This window comes from Nyctibius grandis, chromosome 4 (assembly GCF_013368605.1).
Source record: "Nyctibius grandis isolate bNycGra1 chromosome 4, bNycGra1.pri, whole genome shotgun sequence".
Classification (NCBI taxonomy): Eukaryota; Metazoa; Chordata; class Aves; order Nyctibiiformes; family Nyctibiidae; genus Nyctibius; species Nyctibius grandis.
In genome coordinates this window covers 26,030,801-26,054,498 of record NC_090661.1, presented here as the reverse complement: position 1 = coordinate 26,054,498, position 23,698 = coordinate 26,030,801, and the positions used below count along the sequence as shown (strand labels likewise).

Sequence of the window (23,698 nt, the reverse complement as noted above, 5' to 3'; positions counted from 1 at the left end):
TCAGCCCATATGCAGCTGTAACAAGAGGGGAGACGGTCGACACGCGTGTCTCTGAAGCACAAAGACGCAGTCTCCCTTGCTTTGAAGAACTTATAAGGCAGCTTGTTGCACCAATCTACCATATTTATCCAGGGCTGACAGATTAAAGTGGCATTTGAATGGCTTTCAGGAAAGCTTTAGAGATTCACCAAAAAATAATATTTTTCTCCGTCTAAACTCTTTTCATTTTCCTTGGCTCTAGACGCTTAAGTCATTTTTGCTTTAATACACAATGTTTCTTTTTGAAGCAAGCTTATAACACAGGAACCTTGCACAAGAAAAACCCCAAATTATAATTCAGACAAATTACATGTAGACTGAATTTCAGTGAGAATGCATTGCTCCAAAAGGAAGGAATAGAATAGTTCGCCTTTCCTGAGGATAATGAGTTTGAGTCCTCCTGGCTAAAAGAGAGAGGGAGGAGTCCCTTTAACAAAAAATGTGGATAGATTTCCTAATTCTAGAAAAAAGAAAGAACAGCTTAAAAAACTACTGCTAAAACTTACTGACATACTGACAATCTCACAAACTTTGAGTGACCCAGGGAAGTTGATCCAACTTTCAGCATCCAGCAAGAGTCACTCAAAATCCTGTGTAGCATGTAGTTGTGAAGGTCGGGATGTGAGAAATTTGCCTTAAGTCTGCTTGGGTAAAATATGCTATACATATCTATGTCTTAAAATGATGATCTCTACATTCATTGAAAGGTTCAGTATCCTTGAAAATTCCAGCACCCACGAAAGACAAAAGATTTGGTGAGGAACAACTGGAGTGTTTCCCTCAGAAATCAATTGTCTATCACTAAATCAAAAACTCCTCACCTAAGTATAAAGCTTTTTTATTCTTCTTAAGTAGGAGTATGTTGTAGGATCTCTTCAAGCATGCCTAGCATCTAGAAATGGTAACTATATCTGCATGTCATTGATTTGCAGTAAGCCAGTGATCTTCCACCCCTATTACAGCCCCCGCCAGCAGCCTGCGGTCTGCCTGTCTGGTGCTGTTCGAAGGGACTGGGAAGAGGCTGCAACACGCTCTCTAGAACAGCCACCTCTGCACCAGCACCCTCCTTGCAGAATCACTGTTTAGTCAGAGAGCCCGGCCTTGGGATAATGCTGGACTGTCCCTTAAAACGCACTAAGTCTGCTTCCATTTGCAAGAAGAAGACATGCAAGAAACTTTGGTGAATGGCAAAATGATCCCATCTACGTATCAAGTGGTTACTGGAAAAGGACTGGGATACCATTAGGGTTAGCTCACTCAGCTTGCCACAAACTAATGATGTGCAGAGAGTTCTTTCCTACGAAAGTTTGGACCTGCAAGCAAACGTCTCATCTCTGAGATTCTCCTTTACCAAGCAAATCTTCATCAGGAGATGTGGGAGGAAAACGCACCATGTGTGAGACAGATGCAAGGCTTTGCTGCTGGAATTTGGGGTTGCTGCAGAATCACACTGAAAGGCACAGGCCCAGTCCATGACAAAGCATCACTACGTCCTCCCCACAAACTGTGATTAGTTATGGGTTTCATTCCTAACCTTCTTGGAAATGTCAGAACTGCTAGTCCACTACTGACTTGCTAACAAATTGCAGGTGTTTTTCTATGTATTCAGGAAGATTAAAACCCATAAAATTGCCCCCTTCATCCCCTCCCACTGCCACCCCAGCGCACTAATACAGACTCAGAAATATTCCCAGAAAATCCTATTACCAGCTATTGTCTTTTTATCCTACTGTTGGTGACCCTGACAAATAGAAATCTGAGACAATATAGTCTGTATAACAGTATAGGCTACAGCCCATTCTTTAAGCTTCATGAAGCCATGAAGCCATGAAGCCCTATTTCTCTATAGCAAGGGAGCAACTTTTGATGGTATGCCAAGTAGTGAATGGAGCTGGTTGGAATTTTTCATTCAAAGTTGTTTTTAGCCTGGTTTACTAAAGAAACAAGGCATAAGAAACCCAGTTCTCCTTTTGTCCAGTTATCATCCCAGGAAAACTTTGATTCTGCTGCCCAGTTTAAACCAAATTGAACAGGGGTTTTTGGCCCCAAACTATGCAGCTTGTACAAGTTAGGAAAAAATCAGTGGCTGGGTACAGGAAAGAAACCCTGCTAAGTGCACCCATCCTGTGCTGAAGTAAAACTGCAGTGTGAGCTTGGGACTTAGCAGATACCAGAGACTCCATGGGAGAGAATATTGTTTTAAATGCTCCCACTGTGAGAAAATCTTTGAAAGCTACTTACATCTTATCACACATCAGAGAACCCTGTCAATCTTGAGAGAATTGCAGAAAGCCAGGCGTCACTAGTCCAATGTGGCTATAAGTTTGTTTCATCAGATTGCTTTTCAGAGCTGTAACGTTAATTAAAAACAGATTTTCACAGAACAATATATTTTTAGAAATTTTTTAATGTTGTATGACTGATGTTCTTAGGCTATTAGGGAAGCATGTAGGCATCTTTATTTGAAAAAAAAAAAGCAATTTCACACAATCAGATCTGAGACTGGGACCTAGGCATCCTGGCTTCTACTCCTCCAGTACTCTGCACTGTCCATTCTGCCTGTGGGAGGCCCACGTGCTCTCCTTTAGAGCTAAAGCTGTTTACAGCAGGTGGCTTTTTATACACATACTCATTTTCACTGACCATAACAGGGCGTGTGGGTGCTATTGCATTGAGCATCATAGTTCTGCTGAAAAAGGTAAGAGTATGAAATCAGTCCAGCTGGAAATCATGAACAGGCTGAAAATGCTGATACTTTGCTTTAGCTTCCAGCTGGCTTTTATACCTACAGGTACAATCTAGCCCCACTGATGTACCTGCTTGTCACCTCACCTGTACTCATACCCGGGCATACAACAGTTGCACAACACACAAGCACTGATGGGCCCAGTCCCAGATGCACTCCAGACCCGTAGCACCAATTTGCTTTGTACAAAGAGCACTGCACCAGTCTAGCTTTAGAGTGCGAAGACTTGCATAACAGTTCAGCCTCCAAAGGAAATGTCAGGATAATACTGCCATGCCATCACAAGGTGAAGTTCGTGATACAAAATAGTCAATATGTAGGCTACTGCTGGAGCTGTGCCTATCTCGTGATTCATTTCTAGTCCATGCAGATACTAGAAGGTGAACTTTTCTGCCTTCCTCTCCTTGATTTTCCTTCTCTCTTTTTCTTGGCATATGTGGAGATAGGCCAGTTTATGAACTGCCCCATTGTAAATCATCCCCCAAGGAATCTGGAGGGAGACACAAAGCCTCCTCTTTAGGAACAACCCCTGTGTTAGAGGCTTGTAATATACACAAAGACTGTGTGGGACCACTTCTTCAGGTGTCTCTGTCAAAGGGGAGAGCTTTCACTTGATCTGATTTTGCCGCCTTCTTGTCATCTTTAGTCTGGGCAGCTTCTTCTTTCATGCAAGTTGGTGAAACCCCAACAGAAACCTATCCATGTAACATAAAGAAAATTACTCCATACATATAACATTGCCTTTTCATCCATCAAAGAAAGACTAAGCATGAGGAGGATAAGGAGTTTGTCTAGGGAAACCCAGCTGTGAGGTTTGTAACCATCTCCCTTTCAAGCTTTCAACATCTATCTGTATCAAGGTGCTCTGGGTCTCTGACCTAGATCCAGTACCCTTTCTAATCTGGAATCTACTTAGCAGAAGAGTATTCAACACTTTGGCTCCACATTTTGGAGCCACATATAAGAACAGGATCATTGGACCCAAAAAACTGAGAGGACTATCCTCCCAACTTCAACAATTGCAGCATCTCCAGTAAAATGCAGTGACCAGTGAGCAGACAAATAGTCCTAGACTTTAACTTGCTTTGCCAGTTACCCCCACCTCTGACGTTAAAGGCAAGGAATACCCACCCACAGAAAGGAAAAGGAGGGGAAAGAAAACCTACTTGAACTACCTGAAAGTAATTTTACATGTGAAGTGTTGAAAGACCTTGTTAATTTTATGCCCAGAAGGGGCCAGATGACAACTGAGATACTCTGAGAGGTTCACCAATTGCCAGAGAAGTGTCTCAGGAAGAGATCAGCTGAGCAGTTTGTTCCTTAGGCCAGCCATAGAGCACAGAGTAAGAAGGAGAGACAGAGGGAGATCAGCCTCTTGCCCAGTTGTGGGTGTGAGCTCATGCTGATTCTGCTGGCAGTCGCAGTCTCTTCCACCTGGAAATATTAGCCATATTACCTGGATTGATCACTTTGTTCATATTGTCATGTTCTTTTCAGCTGGATGGAAGATCTAGTTCTCATGCAGTTTTGAGTCAACTTCGTGTTCCTTATTGTGCAGCTTGCAGTAAGAAAAGGAGAAGGTCAGGATTTTGCGAAGGGATGGGAAAGGGAGATTTCTGCCTTTCAATCAATGCAGTTAAAAACACTCAAACACTGTCTTTGTGCACTGCTTGCAACTCCCCACAGCATCTATACCACAGAGCACTCCAAGCTTTGGCATGATAAGTGAGAGTAAATACTGCAGTAATTCACATGCTTCCCTTCCCCCATCCTGACCTTAATGGGAACCACATGAGGAACACAGGACATGGGAAGATCACTGGGAAAGGTGAAGCTATGCAAACAATTAGCCATTGAGCTGATGGCATGAAAGCCTGGCAGCTGCCTCACACTTCTTTCCTGCCAGGGAGCCACCCTGCCTTCAGCTTTTCATAAGCACAAGCTGTAGCTCCTGTAACTGCTCCAAGATGGCAAGACAGTGAGGACAAGGATCAGGAAGAGAGGCAGGAGGTGTGACTTGGCCCTCCTGCTCCCAGTCCTTTCACTGCTAGGGAGGAATCTGCTACCTGCATGTCCCCAGTGTGATACAATTGCTAGACTTTCAAACAGACATTCATTTTCTCCTGACCCAAAAACATGAACACAAGAATTTCTTCAAACTTTCCAAAACAATTAAACTTCAAACAGAGACCAAGCCTGAAGCATTTCAGTAAGAAAGCAGATGTTTTCAAAGCTCTGAACATACATCAAAATGGGGCTTAGAAAGTCCTGAAGGAAGTATGTAACTACTTTTACAAAGCTATCATGCTCAAAAGGGAATTAACATCTATAAGAAGAGATAATCCATGGGGTGAAGCTGACCTACAATGGTGAATATGATTCTCTAAAGACTATATATGAAATGACCGAAGAAAGACTGACGCTCATAGAATTAACTGGGTTAGTACAGTCCATTGAAGAAAGACTGCCACCGTCTTAAGCAGTCTCTAATGTACTGTGTTCTCATATACTTCCCCATTCATACGGTTTTCAAGGGCATGTGAATTAAGGAATTACTGTGACTCAGTCACAGTAGGGTATACGAAGGCATATCCATTTGTGTGTGTATGTGGGTGTGTGTATGTGTCTGCCTATGAGCACGCATGCCATATGGCTGCTCTTCCCACTACCTTTTAATTGCATTCAGTGGATTATTGACCTCAAATGACATTCGTGGTGGGTTTTCTCACTCAATAACATGAAGGATCTCACACACCTTCCCTGGAATCTCTAATGAATTATCGAGGAAAGATAGTTGAGTATTAGTGCTATGCTGTGTGTCCTGGGGCTTCAGAGCTCAGTTCACAGCTTAACCACTGCCTTCCTGTGTGCCACATAGCGTGAGAAACGCCTAACTGTGCTTTCCCTTAATTTCCTTCTCTAAAATAGAAACAATAGCATACACTTAAAAAGAATATTGTCTGCAGCTCCTGAGATCTTTGAAATCCTCAAAATGAAGCAGGGGGAAAAAAAAGAATTTTTTAGGTTATTTTGAAGGGTGAATTGATAAAGACGATGCCAAAAGAAAGAGAAAAGAATAAGAGTCAGTGTGCAAAAAATATTGTAGGGTGAAGAAAATGTGATTTTTATTAACTGAAGCTCGTCTATTCAAGTAACCTTGGAACTGAAGCAACACTGGAAACAAGAAAGATGATTCTGTATCGATCATGGGATTCATTATAATTTGTCAGTGTATGCATTTGAAAGATGCGATGTCTACAGAAGTGCTCCCTAATGTATAAAATCCACTAGCTGCCACTCTCAATTAAATGTAGTTAACGAGATCTCTGTTCACCCTATAGAGAAGAGGGTTGTGTCTCTATAGTTTGTTGAAAATGGAGTTAAAACATGACTGGGATTTTAATTGGTTATTGCGGATATCACTAGGACATGTCTCCTATGGTCTCTCTGGTGTATATGAGGTTCATAAAATCCAATAAAGCCTTTAAATAAAATCCAATAGATGCCTGAGGCTCTGGGCTTCAATACTAAAACATGAAGCAGACATACACAGAAATGACAATTGACAGGGTATCCCTTGCTGATCTATACATGACAAAGGAGAAGTAGCTTTCACAGCTGTATCCCCCTCCCCTAGATCTAGCAGGGCATGGTTTTATCCCATGTCAAACAGGTGCAAGAGAAACAAGTTAGTGCTGTCATGCTCTATCACATGCCAAGGAGGAAGTGTCTTCTGGGAGCTGCCAAGGGGCAACCATTTTCTTTTTCTTTTGGGGACTCATGGGAGACAAATGACCTGGAGGAAGCACAGGGCTATTGAGGTGATTCTAGCAACCGGAGGTTGAAAAGGATGGCTGCCGGTGGTGACAGTTAGGACTGTGTTGTTTCCTACAGTTTTCTGGTCAGAGATTCTTATGGTCTTGTTTTAAATGAACGAGTGAAGTTCACCCCTCACCTCTCTGTGGTAGATTTTTTCTATAAGATGGCAGAATGGAAGGTGGTCTCAGCTGAAATTCCTCCTCGCTTTATTTTATGCCTAGGCTCCCAGTTCATCCCCAGAAACATACTGACCTCTTTCAGCAGCTTGCTGAGAGTTACCTTCTTTTCTGGAAAGGGTGCAGGAAGAAAGCTGATCTGGGGGATCCCTGCCTGACTTTGCTTGGAAATTTATTTTTCTCCTGGTCACCAGTTAAGAGGGAACAAAAACAAAACAAAAAAGCCAACATTGTAAATTCAGCACATTTTTTCATCTCAAAGGGTCTAAAAATACTCTGGAATTATTGAGCTGAAAATCACAGTTATAATAAAGTGGAAATGATCCCATCAGGCCAGACAAGCCAGCTGTATCATTACTGTTGCTGGGCTGAATCCTCAGAGAGACCATTACACCATCAGCTGAGCAATTACAAAGACTCTAACTGCACTCCCTGCAATAACTATCCTTAAGTGGGCACTGGCCTAACAGATTGTGCTGCAGCCAGACAAAAAGCTGAGCTGAGCGGCTGAGAAGAGGGTGGGGTGCAGGGCGAAGATTAGATGCCTTGTAGCAATAAGCTGAGTGCTACTGTATATTGAGCATTAGAAACATTCACTCACCTGTTTCTTGCACTGATTTCCTATGGATCTTCATATTTGGGGTTCTCCTCAAATCACTGCTTTGATCCACATGGGACAGCAGCCCCCAAGCTCCTCCTTTAATCTGTGTGATTCTTACAAGCTTCTAAACTTTTTGTTGTGACCCAAGTATGGCCCCAGAGGCTGTAAGCTCCCAGAGAGCTCTGCTGACTCAGGACAAAGCAGCTGCCCCATTAGTGAGCAGCAGCTTGTTAGCTGGTTGGGCTAACCAGCTAAAGCAGGAGCCACAACTTGCAAATGGCAGCAGTAGCACATCTCATCCTGCTGTAACTGAGGGGAACTTTCACTGTGATTAGCTCAGCTGGCTCTGCTTACAGCAAAGCTAAGTTTGGCCCTTTCCTTTTCTGGATTTCCCTCTCTCTTTTTTCTCCTGTTCTTCTTGGCTGCTGGTACAAATCTTCTTTGCAGTTCCTGTTAAGAAATCCACTATCACACCAGCTTCATATCTCATCTGAAAACATCTCTTTCCTTTCTCTCTAGTTTGTGGACTGGTTCTGTCCTGTGGTGTGATTTGGCTGCACTGTGGTAGATTGCACTTTTTGGGATTACTCTGTTTTACTTGGCATGGAGGGGGCTGCTGTGCAGCAAGAGGAGGGCAGGGGAAGAGAGCTGCTGATTCATTGCAGCTGTTTAAACAATCCAATCACCTCATCCTCTCCTTTCCTTCCGAAAGCCCAACTCAGCATTTCAAGGCCAGCCTGGGCTCCTGCTTGCTTTTGTTTTTCTGCCCCTTAAGGTTGTGGCAGTAGCAGAAGCATGTTCTTGGGTCATTTTTTCTCCAGCCAGGGTTCACCTCTAGGTGCTGCAAAATCCAAACCCACAACTCAGAGTAAACATACAGCACCAGCACCCCAGCTCCCCTTACACAGGGTTTCATGGACACTAATTCAGTGGCTGAATGCACGCTGCGTTTATTGCTATGTCCAGGGTGATTTTGCAGGGGAAATAGATATCTGGAAGGCACACCTTAGCTAAAGCTCCTGGGATTAATCACACTGTGCCAGGAATATTTTTGTCTTTTCTTGAGGGAAATTTTGGCAGAATACAGTAATTTAAATTTTGAAAGGGAAGAAAAATGTACTTGCAGGACCAGCAAGAGAAGTCATTCTTCTGCAGGTAATAGAGGAAGATTTGGCCTGCCAAAGGCCGGAGAATCCACACATTTTCAGAATCGGGTTCTCCTGACACCAATGTACAACTATGGTATGTATAGCATGGAGACACACAGCACTGAATACTAAATCCTAATACCTAAAGCTTGGTATGCATAGGACCTGGGTTCTAGAAATGTCTGCAAGAGCAGGGATTAAGATCTAGTTACACAACTCCTGTGTTCCTGTGAGGTGAATTATGTGACCCTAGGTTTGGTAGCTGTTAGGAGGAGCTGGGTAACTTTGGGGCACCAACAAGAGATTAAAGAAATATAAAAGGCATTCTATGGCCTGGACTAGCAACCCAGGCATGTGGACAACAACCACAGGGTATTTACAGGAACTGTGGTCTAGCAGGTGATCAAACAGATTTTAAATCCCTGGATCCTGGTTCTGCTCCTGATTTGAACAATATTGTGCAAGCTGCTTCAATACTGTGTTTTCATCTTGTCTTTCCTTTGTCTTATTTAGCTAAAAAATGTCTGGGTTAAGTATGTTTAGATACCACCAGCCATAGCAGCATCATGAACTTCATCAGCATCTCCAGACATCTTAGTAATAATGATAATTGAAGGTGTTTTCTTTTCTAAAGATCACACTACTTAGTACATTAGAGACAAATGGGAGAGAGACTTACCAGGATGCTAGGAGATAGATAGAGGGATAAACATCTCTAGTAGTGTGTGCAAGATAAACTGATATTATCAGGTTGACACAGAGCATTTCCTTTCAGTGGGAAAGCCCCACTGAAGGACAATATCATCTTCACATTATATGCAGAGACTGGATAGAAGCAAAACACTATCCAGTGAGGCCAAAAGGAGACTTCCTACATGTGACGGTGGTTTGCGACACACTTTCCCAAGTTCTTGGGATCTTTCCTTTATTATTAACTCGAGAAGGAAAGCATGTGGAAGCTGAGTTCTGCATGAGAAACTAGTGTATAATTTTGAGGCCTGGAAGAATGGAGTTATGTGCTGGAACTGATATCATACATGGAAGACCTCTGGAAGGAAGGCAGAAGCCAGGGAACACTGAGAACATGCTTAGCACTGCCTCTCCGTGAGGACTGATGTCTGGATTTCGTCATGAAGTGACCATTTTTTAGCAAATTATATGCCCTGCTTGTGGATGAGAGGACAGTGGTGAATACTGTTTTGCCTTGAGTACAGAAATGTCTTTAACACTGTCTCCCACCGCATCCTCGTAGCAAAACTGGTGAGATTTGGTTTGAACAGGTAGGCTATGAAGTAAATGGAAAATAGGAGGAATTTCCAGGGTCAAAGGGTTGTGCCTGGTGACTAGTGATCCCTAGGGATCAATACTGAGGACAATACTTTTTAATGTGAAGTGTTGTCTATGTTAATAAACTGGACTTTGGGACAGAGCACACCTCAGCAATTTTGTGGATCGTACCAGTTTTGGATGCTAGAGGACAGGGCTATTATTCAAAGCAACATTGACAGGCTGGAAAAATGGGTTGAGAGAAACCTGATGGAGCTTCAAGAAAGACAAATTCAAAGTCCTGCAGCTGGTACAGGATAATCCCATGCAAGAGCAGCAGTTTGAGAATCTATATTTCAGTCAATGCCATTTGTCCTGACCACAGCCAGTGAATTCTTTCAGCCAGAGGGCACCAGCTGGATAGAAAGCAGCTTTGCAGACAAGGGCCTGGGGATTCTAATGGAAGACAAATCTAACATGACCCAGCAACATACCTTTGCATCAAAGGCAGCCAACCACGTACAGAACTGTATTAGCAAGAGTGGAGTTAGCTAGTCAGGGATGATTATTCTCCCCTGTTTGGCACTGGTGAGACTACCCTTGCAGTACTGTGTCAGTTTTGGGACCCCAGCACAAGAGGGACACTGACAACAGAGGCCACATTAATTAAGAGGAGAGCCAAAGCACTTGACAGCCAAGGAAAGGCTGAGCGAGCTGGGTTTCTTCACCATAATAGAAGGAGGTTAGGGGGAGATATTATTGCTGTCTTTGATTATATAATGGGAATTCATAGAGGAAACTGAGCTAGACTTTCCTCAGAGGGACACAGTGACAGTCTGAGAGACAATGAACACAAGCTGCAACATGAGAAATTCCAGCTAGATATCAGGGGAAAAAAATTCATAATGGGGGAGTTAAACAATGGAATAGGTTCCCCAAGAAATGGAGGTATATCTCCATTCTCAGAGATATTCAAAACTTGAGTGGATACAAAGCCCTGAGTAACCTAAACAAAGTTGACCCTGCTTTGACTGGGGGGTCTGGACTGGATGACCTCCAGAAGTCCCTTTTGACCTCAGCTGGTCTATGACTTTTCCAAAAAACACGGTCTTCATCATCCTGCATTCAGGCCAGAGGCATACCTGTGTTTTGAGACTAGACTTTCTATAGTACTATCTTCCTCCTAATGGTCCACCAGGAAAGCCACCTCCTGAGAATATGGGAAACCTGGCTTAATTTCTTTCCCTGTGTTGTGGTCTGAGAGACTCATGTATCCAGGAGGCTTTCACAGACTTGGGAAAGCCTGGTATACTTTTGGTTTGTGTCCTGGTTTGGCCCAAACAAGGCCAATTAGTCTTAGAGAAACCAAGGTCACTGCTAAATTCCTCACTGCTTACAAGTGAAGAGCCGAAGGGGGTTGTACCTGCAGGGAGGAGTGGACGGGGCAGGTGACCCAGGATTGACCGGCAAGGTATTCCATCCCATACATGTCATTCTCACTTTCCTGCTTATCACTAACCCACTGCCTCCTGGAGGTGGGGCCCAGGAGGGAGGGGCCCTCCTGTCTCCCACTGATTGGTACCAGCTTTGCCAAATCTCCAGTTAAAAGCCTGCAGGTGTGATGGCAGGGAAGCTACTGCATTTTCCCCTCTGCCCGTGCTGGGGAGAGCTACTACATTTTCCCCTCTGCCTGTGCTGGGGGGAGGTACTGCCTTTTCCCCTCTGCCTGTACTGGGGGGAGCAACTCTGCCTGAGGAGGATTTCCAAGCTCTTGATCTTGGTTTTGTACATATTTGTATATATTTGGTTATTTCTATTATTATTGTTATTATATTCTTTTTCATTATTATAGTTTATTAAAACTGTTTTAACTTTCCAACCCATAAGTCTCTCTCCCTTTTCCCTTTCCCTTTCCCTTGTGGCGGGGGGGGGGGGGGGGGGAGGGTTAACAGAGAGCATCTGCCACCTGGTTAATAGCTGGCCCAGCTTTAAACCGTGACAGATTTATTGGTGTCCAACGTGGGGTGGGGCTCGAGAGAAGCTCCAACAGGTTGCTCTGATAAGTTGAATCCTGGCTCTGGTGGGAGGAGACACAGGGAGCTCAGCTGAGAGAATATCAGATTTCTTCCTTTGAGATTTAGGAGGGGTTGGAAAGTTAAAACAGATAGTGAAGATGGTGATGTCATTTTTGAATGCTGTGTTATCTCATCTTTTTATGGAGTTTCTTTCACAATTGAGTATTGCAATGATGCCTTACCTGCCGTGGGCACTGTGTTATTGCTTGCTTCTTATGAATGTTTACATGCAGTTTAGCAGTGGGCACTGGTCGAAATGTATTGTTTTGGTATGGGGTTTGATACTGATTTATGCTGTGATAAACTGGGCAGTTAATATTCCGATCTCTTATCTCTATGACACAATGATGGGCAGCTTTAATCGCGAATCAGTAGCAGCGACTTCATCTGCACGCTCCAGGCGTCCTTTAGCTGATTCTGTTAATGATTACACTTCCAGTTTTACTTCGGGAAATAGCACCTTCTCCTTTTCTGCCAAGCTGATTCCACCAGATTTTGCGAAATTAGGATGGTGCTATCTAGGTGGCATGTTTTTATTTTTGGTTGTCCTGAATGTGTTTCTGATGTGGGATAAGATTAAATATCAGTGCAGGGACAGTTGTAGGTGTCATGCAGCCACCTCAGACCCTACAGTGTGTACTGCCACTACAGCCACTAAACCCACTAACATCTCGGCAGCCTATACCACAGCTGCTACACCCCCCAAGATGGCCACTGTAGCTACTCAGACTCTCAGCACTCCCACGACAGCCACTGCATCTACTCAGACTCCAGCATCTATCGAATCTCTACCAATTGCTCCTGTAACCAGGAAGAAATACCAAAAGAAATCAGCTCATGAAGTGAAGGATGATGACTCAGAGCCTTCTAAGGCAGAGCCATCATATGACCCAGGTGAGGGCCCTTCTCAGGCAGAGTTAGGGCCTGACACAGATGGGGGTTTCCTCGATCGTCCTTTTAAAACAGACCCATCACAGAAGAAAGGCCCTTCTAAAGCAGAACTATCACAAGAGGACTCGGACGTAGAGATAACCTACCACTCCTTATCCCTGAAGGACCTGAGAAATATAAGGAAAGACTTCAGCCGTTATGACGGTGAACCTATTATTACCTGGTTGCTCCGATGCTGGGATAATGGGGCAGACAGCATGCAATTAGATGGCAGAGAAGCCAGACAGTTGGGATCCCTGTCCAGAGATGGTGGTATTGATAAAGCGCTCGCAAGAAAGTCAAACACTGTCAGTCTCTGGAGGCGACTCTTGTCAGCTGTAAAGAGCAGGTATCCCTATAAAGATGATGTTATGAGCCACCTAAGCAAATGGACCACTATAGAAAAAGGTATTAACTACCTTAGACAACTAGCTGTGCAAGAGATCATTTATAAACACCCTCAGGACATTGTAGATCCTGTAGATCCTGATGAAGTGGAATGCAACCGATCCATGTTCCGGAAGGTTGTGAAGAATGCTCCACCGACATATACCCATACATTGTCAATATTAGTATGGGGAGAAGATGCTATGGCACGATCTAGTGTGGGCGAAATGGCTAACTGTATGCGACAGTATGAAGATAGTATTTCTTCCCCACTGCAGGCACGCATCTCGGCTGTGGAAAAACTGACTAAGGAGAACAAGGACTCATTTAAACAACTGTCAGACAAACTGTCCAGGATCGAGAATAAACTTGACTCTCTACCTACACAGGCGCGCGTTGCAGCTGTTAAGAGAAAACGTTCTCCTACAGGACCAGCTCAAAGGAAAAGGAACACATCACGAGGTATCCTGTGGTTTGCCCTGCGTGGTTATGGGGAGGACATGAGCAGATGGCATGGACAACCTACCAGTACCCTACAGGCACGAGTACGTGAGTTGCAAGCTAAAAGAAATACCAGACAGAATTTTTCTAGGAGGATGGCTGCTCCAGTTACCAGTGAGCAGGACCCCAGTCAGGGGAGATGGGCCTCAAATCACTTTTTCCCAAGTGTGAATAGGAGAAATGAAGGTCCAGTCCCTGTGAGCAGCATGAATCCATTTCTTAATTAGGGGGGCCCTGCCTCCAGCCAGGTGGAGGAGAGGGACAACCAGATTTATTGGACTGTGTGGATTCGATGGCCTGGCACATTAAAACCACAAAGGTATCGAGCCCTAGTAGACACTGGTGCACAGTGCACCCTAATGCCATCGGATCATAAAGGGGCAGAACCTATCAGTATTTCAGGAGTAACAGGAGGATCTCAAGTGTTATCTGTATTGGAGGCCGAAGTGAGCCTAACTAAAAATGAATGGAAAAAGCACCCCATTGTGACTGGCCCAGATGCTCCGTGCATCCTTGGCATAGACTACCTCAAGAGAGGGTATTTTAAGGACCCAAAAGGGTATAGATGGGCCTTTGGTATAGCAGCTGTAGAGACTGAGGACATTAAACAGCTGTCTACCTTGCCTGGCCTCTCAGAAGATCCTTCTGTTGTGGGGTTGCTGAAGGTTGAAGAACAACAGGTGCCAATTGCTACAACGACAGTGCACCGACGACAATATTGCACCAATCGAGACTCCCTGATCCCCATTCATAAACTGATTAGACAATTAGAAAATCAAGGAGTGATTGGCAAGACTCGCTCACCCTTTAATAGTCCTATATGGCCAGTGCGAAAGTCTGATGGAGAATGGAGATTAACTGTGGACTATCGTGGCCTAAATGAAGTTACGCCACCGCTGAGTGCTGCTGTGCCAGACATGCTAGAACTTCAATACGAACTGGAGTCAAAGGCAGCCAAGTGGTACGCCACCATAGACATAGCTAATGCATTTTTCTCTATTCCTTTGGCACCAAAGTGCAGGCCACAGTTTGCTTTTACCTGAGAGGTATCCAGTACACCTGGAATCGACTGCCCCAGGGTGGAAACACAGTCCTACTATTTGCCATGGACTGATCCAGACTGCACTAGAAAGGGTGGAGCTCCAGAACATTTGCAATACATTGATGACATCATTGTGTGGGGTGATACAGCAGCAGAAGTTTTTGACAAAGGAGAGAAAATAATCCAAATTCTTCTGCAAGCTGGTTTTGCCATAAAAAGGGGCAAGGTCAAGGGACCTGCCCGGGAGATCCAGTTTTTAGGGATTAAATGGCAAGATGGGCGTCGCCAGATCCCGATAGAGGTGATCAACAAAATAACAAGCCATGTCCCCACCAACTAACAAAAGGAAACACAAGCCTTCTTAGGCGTTGTGGGTTTCTGGAGAATGCATATTCCAGATTACAGCCAGATTGTACGCCCTCTTATCAAGTGACCAGAAAGAAGAATGATTTTCAGTGGGGCCCTGAACAACGACAGGCTTTTGAACAGATTAAACAAGAGATTGTGCATGCAGTAGCCCTTGGACCAGTCCGTATGGACAAGATGTTAAAAATGTGCTCTACACCTCAGCTGGGGACAATGGTCCTACCTGGAGCCTCTGGCAGAAAGTGCCAGGGGAGACTCGAGGTTGACCCCTAGGATTTTGGAGTCGAGGATACAAGGGCTCCGAGGCCAATTACACTCCAACTGAAAAAGAGATACTGGCAGCATATGAAGGAGTTAGAGCTGCTTCAGAGGTAATTGGTACTGAAGCACAGCTTCTCCTGGCACCTCGATTACCAGTACTAGGCTGGATGTTCAAGGGTAATGTTCCCACTACCCATCATGCAACTGATGCTACATGGAGTAAATGGATTGCATTAATTACACAGAGGGCTCGAATAGGAAACCCTAATCACCCAGGAATCTTAGAAGTGATCATGGACTGGCCAGAAGGCAAAGACTTCGGAATGCCACCAGAAAAGGAGGTGACACGTGCTGAAGAAGCCCCACCATATAATGAACTACCAGAGGATGAGAAGCAGTATGCCCTGTTCACCGATGGATCCTGCCGTCTTGTAGGAAAGCATCGGAAGTGGAAAGCTGCTGTATGGAGTCCCATACGACGAGTCACAGAAGCCACAGAAGGACAAGGTGAATCAAGTCAATTTGCAGAGGTAAAAGCCATCCAGCTGGCTCTAGACATTGCTAAACGAGAAAAGTGGCCAAGGCTGTATCTTTATACTGACTCATGGATGGTGGCAAATGCCTTGTGGGGGTGGTTAAAGCAGTGGAAGCGAAGCAACTGGCAGCGCAAAGGGAAACCTATTTGGGCTGCTGAATTGTGGCAAGATATTGCTGCTCAGCTAGAGGAACTAGTCGTGAAGGTACGTCATGTAGATGCTCACGTACCTAAAAGTCAGGCAACTGAGGAACATCGAAACAACCAACAAGCGGATCAAGCTGCTAAAGTGTTCCAAATAGATTTGGACTGGGAACATAAGGTGAACTATTTTAGCTCGGTGGGCTCATGACACTTCAGGTCATCAAGGGAGAGACGCAACATACAGATGGGCTCGTGACCGAGGGGTGGACTTAAACCATGGACTCTATTGCACAGGTTATCCATGATTGTGAAACATGCGCCGCAATAAGCAAGCCAAACGGTTAAAACCTTTGTGGTATGGGGGGCGGTGGTTGAAATATAAATATGGGGAGGCCTGGCAAATTGACTATATCACACTCCCTCAAACCCGCCAGGGTAAACGCTATGTGCTTACCATGGTGGAGGCGACCACCGGATGGTTGGAAACATACTCTGTGCCCCATGCCACTGCCCGGAACACTATTCTGGGCCTCGAAAAGCAAATCTTGTGGCGACACGGCACGCCAGAGAGAATTGAGTCGGACAATGGGACTCATTTCAAAAACAGTCTCATAGACAACTGGGCCAAAGAGCATGGCATTGAATGGGTATATCACATCCCCTATCATGCACCAGCCTCTGGGAAAATTGAACGGTATAATGGGCTGTTAAAAACTACCCTGAAAGCAATGGGGGGTGGAACCTTTGAAAACTGGGATAAGCATCTGGCACAAGCTACCTGGTTAGTTAACACCAGGGGATCTATCAATCGAGCTGGCCCTGCTCAGTCAGACCTTCTACATACAGTAGAAGGGGATAAAGTCCCTGTGGTGCATGAAAGGAATCTATTGGGAAAAACTGTCTGGATTCTTCCTGTAACGGGCAAAGGTAAACCCATTCATGGGATTGCTTTTGCCCAGGGACCTGGATGTACTTGGTGGGTGATGTTGCAAGATGGTGAAGTCCGATGTGTCCCTGAAGGTGATCTGATTCTGGGTGAGACTACTTAAGTCTGAACTGTATGTTGTTGCTGCATAAGTGTCTTTTAGGTTAAGACAGTGGTGATGAGACCGGAGCTAGCTTCATCAAGTGGCGTCCAGTAACCTCCTCGAGTCTGACATCTTTAACCTGCAACCCGTGGGCACGAACCATGACAAAAGAGAGACTGCTAGCCAGAAAGACTGCTGAGAGACTGCTAACCAGATGGAAACCCACAATCCTGAACCAAATGAACTTGATGGACTTTTTGCATAAAGATGAATCATAAACTAGTGATATGTATATCTATATTTGAAAATGAAAAGGTAGTGGTGATCTGAGTATGACATGAATGGTATGGAATAAGGGGTGGAATGTCCTGGTTTGGCCCAAACCAGGCCAATTAGTCTTAGAGAAACCAAGGTCACTGCTAAATTCCTCACTGCTTACAAGTGAAGAGCCGAAGGGGGTTGTACCTGCAGGGAGGAGTGGACGGGGCAGGTGACCCAGGATTGACCGGCAAGGTATTCCATCCCATACATGTCATTCTCACTTTCCTGCTTATCACTAACCCACTGCCTCCTGGAGGTGGGGCCCAGGAGGGAGGGGCCCTCCTGTCTCCCACTGATTGGTACCAGCTTTGCCAAATCTCCAGTTAAAAGCCTGCAGGTGTGATGGCAGGGAAGCTACTGCATTTTCCCCTCTGCCCGTGCTGGGGAGAGCTACTACATTTTCCCCTCTGCCTGTGCTGGGGGGAGGTACTGCCTTTTCCCCTCTGCCTGTACTGGGGGGAGCTACTACATTTTCCCCTCTGCCTGTGCTGGGGGGAGGTACTGCCTTTTCCCCTCTGCCTGTACTGGGGGGAGCAACTCTGCCTGAGGAGGATTTCCAAGCTCTTGATCTTGGTTTTGTACATATTTGTATATATTTGGTTATTTCTATTATTATTGTTATTATATTCTTTTTCATTATTATAGTTTATTAAAACTGTTTTAACTTTCCAACCCATAAGTCTCTCTCCCTTGTCCCTTTCCCTTTCCCTTGTGGGGGGGGGAGGGAGAGGGTTAACAGAGAGCATCTGCCACCTGGTTAATAGCTGGCCCAGCTTTAAACCGTGACGGTTTGCTTACAGTTTTTTCCACCACAGACTGCAGAAATCAAAAAACAGTGCCGCAGATGAATGCTGACGCTTGACGCAGGCAGAGCGTATCCTGAGGACCCCTCAGTACTACAGGCAGGTCAGGCCTTGCCTGACAGCATGTGGGCCAGCATCCTTGGATGGGGCCAGGCAGTATGGAAGGAACTGGTCTTATTCCTGCTGTCAGATGACCACTGAATTTGCCTTTTTGTTTTGAATATGTAGAACAGCAGCCAGGATCCCACCTATTTGATCTCAGTCAGCATGGGCCTAACTGGAGCTTTGAGAAACCTTTTCAAAGAATGCCATTTTTCCTGACCACAGCCTGTGGGTTTCTTTCACTAACATTTCTGGGCAAATAGTGTGTCTCAGAGCAGTAATGCAGCCAGAAAGGGCACTGAACTAGAGCTGTTATCTCAGAATTGGCAACATTTATATTACACATCAGTATAACAAACAGTTGATGTAAGCCAAAGTAGAAACAGGCCCTTAGATATTTATCTAAATTAATGGAATCACATTACTATTTTGCTAGCAGATGAATCAAAAGGAGTTCCATGTCTTACCACAAGCCTTCCCCACTTCTCTCCCACTTTGCAAGAGGCTAGGCTGTGGGAGAGGGAACATACCCCACCCCTGTTTCCTATACAATTGCTACCTCACCGGTCTTGGACTAGTTGTCAGGAAAAAGATGTGGTTTTTTTTTTAAATCAGTGAAGGCTTGGCTGAGAAAGAAGTTAAATTATTTCAGTTTGGATTGGTAGGATCCCACCCAGTGTGGAAACAGGCATCTTGAATATAATAAACAATTTAGGATTAAATTGTACACTTGGTTCCATATGATTGACTTCCCTGGGATTGTGCTGACAGAAATGAAAACAGAACTTAACTCCTCAGATTTCAATTAAGTAGATAAGTCATTGTCTATGCCTCCCTCCTAGTTACTCTGAGAAAAAAGTCCATTATTAACTTACAAGATTGTCAGACTTGGAATTCTACAGTTGTCAAGTTCTGTAATGTAATATACACCCAGAAAAGACATTGTCAAACTTAAATGCAGGCATGACATGAATGAGAGGACGGAGAGAGCCCAATGCACCGAGCATGAGCCCCCTTGCTGTTGCCTCAATAACCCAACTCAAGGTATTGTTTACAGTTTTATCAGCTTTTACAGTTTTATTTTGTTCCACACAATGCTTTATGCAGGAGTGTGTGATATAGGCTAGTCATTCCCAGTAGCTGACCACAAGAAGACAGGCCATAGTAATTTGCAAGGTATGTTGCTATGAGTGTCTCAGACTGCATGTTACCAAGGCTCTCTATAGACTCATTTGGCCTATTTACCTCGTGTTGCAGTGCATATTTAAATTTAAATAGCAGCTAAAAGCCCGGGGTACTGACCTATCATCATTCAAGTATTTTTTCTGTTGCTTTTCTCTTTCTGTATCTACTGCTATAATAAATTATCTTGCTGTGTAATGGGCTTAGGGTGTTGGGTTTTTTTCCCCAACACCCTCAATACATGTGATAAGCACCAAAGGGCAGGGAAAGAGCACACTACTCAGCAGAAAGGCACTTCTGTGTTCTTCACATATAATACAGTAAATAAAGAAGCAGAATAGCATCTACACTGTGTCAGCAATACATTGTACTATATCAAACCTAATACTTCATCCTTCACAGGAAAAGAAAATATTTCAATTCCTGTTTTTTAATCTGCTATACACCAAAGACAAATTTTATAAGTTTTCTATGAAGTGTAAATCCTTATATTCCTCACTTTCAGAAAGCATTCATTACAAGATTCTGAAATGTTGTTCTGAACATGTTTTCACAGTATTTCAGGTTATGAGAGGAACTATGACAACTGCTGACATAAAGCTTAATAGAATAATGGAAATACTTTATTACATTTAATCACTAAGGGCACCTGCTACTTAGTACTGATTGAAGCAACTTATCTTAATTTCTAGATCAAGTGTCTTCTGTTAGTGCTTTGCTGAAACAGTGGGCCATACAAGAAAAATTACTTTGCTTTGCATATTGTCATTTAAAATGATTCAGGGGGAAAAATCAACCCAAACAAACATTTCAGTATTTTCCCTGTTTTGTAAACATCTCATTTTCCGTGAAAAACCTTTTAAAACAGAAGTGTCTCTTGGGTAACTTTAGCCTATGCACAGTAAGAGCTCATTCCTAAAAAAAAAAAGGCTCAGCAAAGCCCAGCCAGGAAGGACACTCTTATTTTATCTTTGGAATGCCCTATTTCAGTGCTGTCCAAGTCACCTCATACTGACTGAAGCAGAGTAAGTGTAGGCTCCCCTTAATCCAAAGTATGAATATTCTCACTCCCACGCTGCACCAAGTTAAAAATATCTGGTTTAGTTAAACAGGGTCACAAACTACATGTAGTCAAGGCATTAAAAACAAGGATCTAGCTTGTCAAAAGCAGGGGTATGTCAGTAAGGATATTAGTAAGCATTACTTCAAAAGTAGAGGTCAGATGATAGGGGCTATTGAGGAACCAGGAGAAGGAGGGAGCCAGGCACTGGCAGCAATGAGGGAGAGAAAGCGGCAGTGCAGTGATGCCAGGAGACTGCTGGGAAGCACAGTGGGAGCAGTCAGTGGCAGCTAATTCAGCTACCGAACCATACTGGAAGGTCTGCTTGCACAGCCCTACTTACAGGTAGGCCCCTCTGAGGGTGCACTAGCTAAAACAACTTTCAAAATCACTATATATGTTACACAGTTTTTCTCCTTCTCTCTTCCTGTGCTGCTTCTCTGCCTTCTTAGACAATCACTGCAAGGGATAGCAGTTGCATTTTGCCCTCTGCTTCTTTGATTCTACTCCCATTTCCTATGCTGGTGTCTCCCCTGAGGGCTGCTATCATCCTGCTCTTCCCAACCCCACCCTGTTCCATGCCCTTTCCTCTCAAGGTTTAATTTCCCTGACTTTGATCCTTTAATTGGCTATTTCCCGTTTTCAGCCGTTAGGCTGCTTCCCTGTGTGCTCGTCACCATCTATATTTTCAAAAAAGGGTAAAGCATAGACCAGAAATGGCACCCAGGAGCATGCAACTGTGCTGTAAGGGGACTGAATAAGCCAGAAATGCAGGAGCACGTATCTGTCCATTAGAAGCAATTGCAGTTGCTATTACCTGAGGCTTTCTTATGAGCAGCAAACTTTGTTGTCTTAGTCCAGTAGTTTTGCAGCTTTGCAAGATCTTGTAGCACACAAGACTGTGCCATCCGCTGCAATACAGAATCATGAAGTCTCCTGCAAGAAACATTTTGTTTATAAAGATTTTAGCCACTGGCAGTGTCACAAACCGAAAAAAAACCCAACTCAGATACTTCAGCAAACTGTAGGATAAGGAGCTAAGATCAAAATTAAACACTTATAAACAAAGCACAGATGTGCAACAGCTAGTAAGGAAAACATTTTCCAGTATGTGGACATGTTTCAAATTTCTTGTATTTTGGAGAGGGAGATGCATACAACCTAGAAGAAACTTCCTGAAATGTCGTAAATCCAGCTTCAAGTTCCTTTTCTACCTTCCAGGTGACTGTCAGACAGTGCTGGAGTCTTTCTCACTTTCCTGATACAAGTTGAAATTCTAATCAAACCCAGCACACTCATAAAATATGTCCCCAGAAAACCCCAATATGTCAAAAAATTCTCAGCCACTTCTAGAAGGAATTCTTAGGACTTGGAATAATTTGCTACATTATTCTGACATCTTCAATCCATTAAGCTGGTGGGGGGGAAGAGAGATTAAAATGAGAAAGAACTACAGTTTATAAGATAGCAGCAGGGGAGTAAAAAGGGAAGCAGAGACGAGAAGGGAAAGGGAAGGAAGAAAGAAGCATGGGATGCAGAGCAGCATGGATAGCTAATTCTCTTCCTAGGACAGGCCAACAGCTAGATTTTTTTCTGGGAAGGATCGGCCCACCTCACAGCTGCTCAGAACATGAGCTGGGGGATGGGAGGGGAAGCAGGAAAAACAGCAGTTCACTGCCAAGCAGAAATTGCACTGGAAACAGGCGCCTGGGAACGTGCAAGATGGATTTGCAGACACAGCTATGCAAGATAAAGAAGCCATATTCCATAGGGTAGGAAAGGCCACTGAAGAGAGCTCAGGTGTCCAGTGTGATCTTCCTTCTTCAGAGTTAATTCCCACAATCTGGAGAAGAAAAAATAAAATTGCAATAAAATTTACTGTTACTTTTATAGCAGCATCTACTTTATTGGTGCCTACTCTCAAAGTTTTGAGTCTCCCTGGCCATCAGTTGCATGATGTCCCTTCACTGCACTTGGGTAGTCACCCAAGTCCAAGCCCACAACATACTTGCTGCCAGCAAGTACCTTCCCAGGGCACTTTCTCCCATTGCAACAGATCTTCTGGACAGTAGATTTAATGGATCTGTTAACCATGTGGATATCTAACTGGGGCCATGTAAAAACACAGACTGTTCATCATTCAAGTCTGGCTTGCTGTCATGATATCACAGTCTGGGACTGATATTTCGAGTGTTGGAACCAGCCAGAAACAGCAATATCTTAGTTTTCCTCAGGTTTTGTACATACAGAAAGAACTTGCATTATAAACACTGATTGAAGTTCAAAAAGAGAACTACTCAAGTTACTTTAAGAGACATTTTTAAGTGAAAACATGGGGTTTCAAAACTTTAAGAAGAAAATAAATACTTGTAGGAAATTTAATAATTACAAAGATTTTCAAAGAGCAGGTAAAATTCCCAGCTTCTTTTTTTCACTTTCTACTACAAAAAATGGAAGTGAGAATAAAAAAAAGCAAAACATATTTTCAAAAGTGAAAATTCATGTTTAACTTTGAAATTGAGTTCTGATTTAAACACAAAGCCAACATAATATTTTAGATAAATGTATGAATGTTTTGTTTATGAAATAACATTTTAATGAAAAAACAGTGTGAAAAAAACATGCAAAAAGTAAGAACTTTGTAGACAAGGTATGATTTTTTTCAGATAGTGACACTATATCTTATCTTCAATTTAAAAGTCCAGCGGCAGAAGTGAAACAAGCAGTTTTGCCTAGAGAAACATGTAACACTGAAGTGAACAAGGTGAGAACTGTTTGAAATCACAGAGATGGACACCAGCTTTGTGATAGTGTTAGAAGACAACCGGTGGCATTCTGTAAAAAAGGATTTTTAGTTCTGTTTATCTGAACTGACAGCAGTTAGAAGTACATTTCATCCTTATCTATCAACTGTAAAGCTGATCTAACTGGATAGGAGACCACTTTTATGGAGCACTGCTGCTCACAGTTGTACTTACACAAGCAAATGCTAATGGCCTTCCAGACGTTACAGACTTTATGTTGTCTGAACAACATGCAGGCATTTGCACCAGTGCAAACTGCACGCGGAATGTTTTTCAATCCAGAATGGCAGTAGTTTACATTTTCTTGCACATCTTCAGAAGAAAGGAGTCCACAGGGTCAGGACAACAAAGAATTAAACATA

At 43.7% G+C, this 23,698-nt stretch overlaps 1 long non-coding RNA gene across 1 annotated transcript; it reads right to left on the bottom strand.

Moving 5' to 3' along the window:
• Positions 1-2,495: 2,495 nt before the first annotated feature.
• On the bottom strand, positions 2,496-23,698 carry LOC137662927 (uncharacterized). Its single transcript, XR_011048074.1, has 5 exons — positions 23,511-23,698; positions 22,145-22,375; positions 21,350-21,468; positions 4,242-4,343; positions 2,496-3,480 (listed from the first exon to the last, which is right to left on the bottom strand). It is a non-coding gene; the product is annotated as an uncharacterized lncRNA (long non-coding RNA).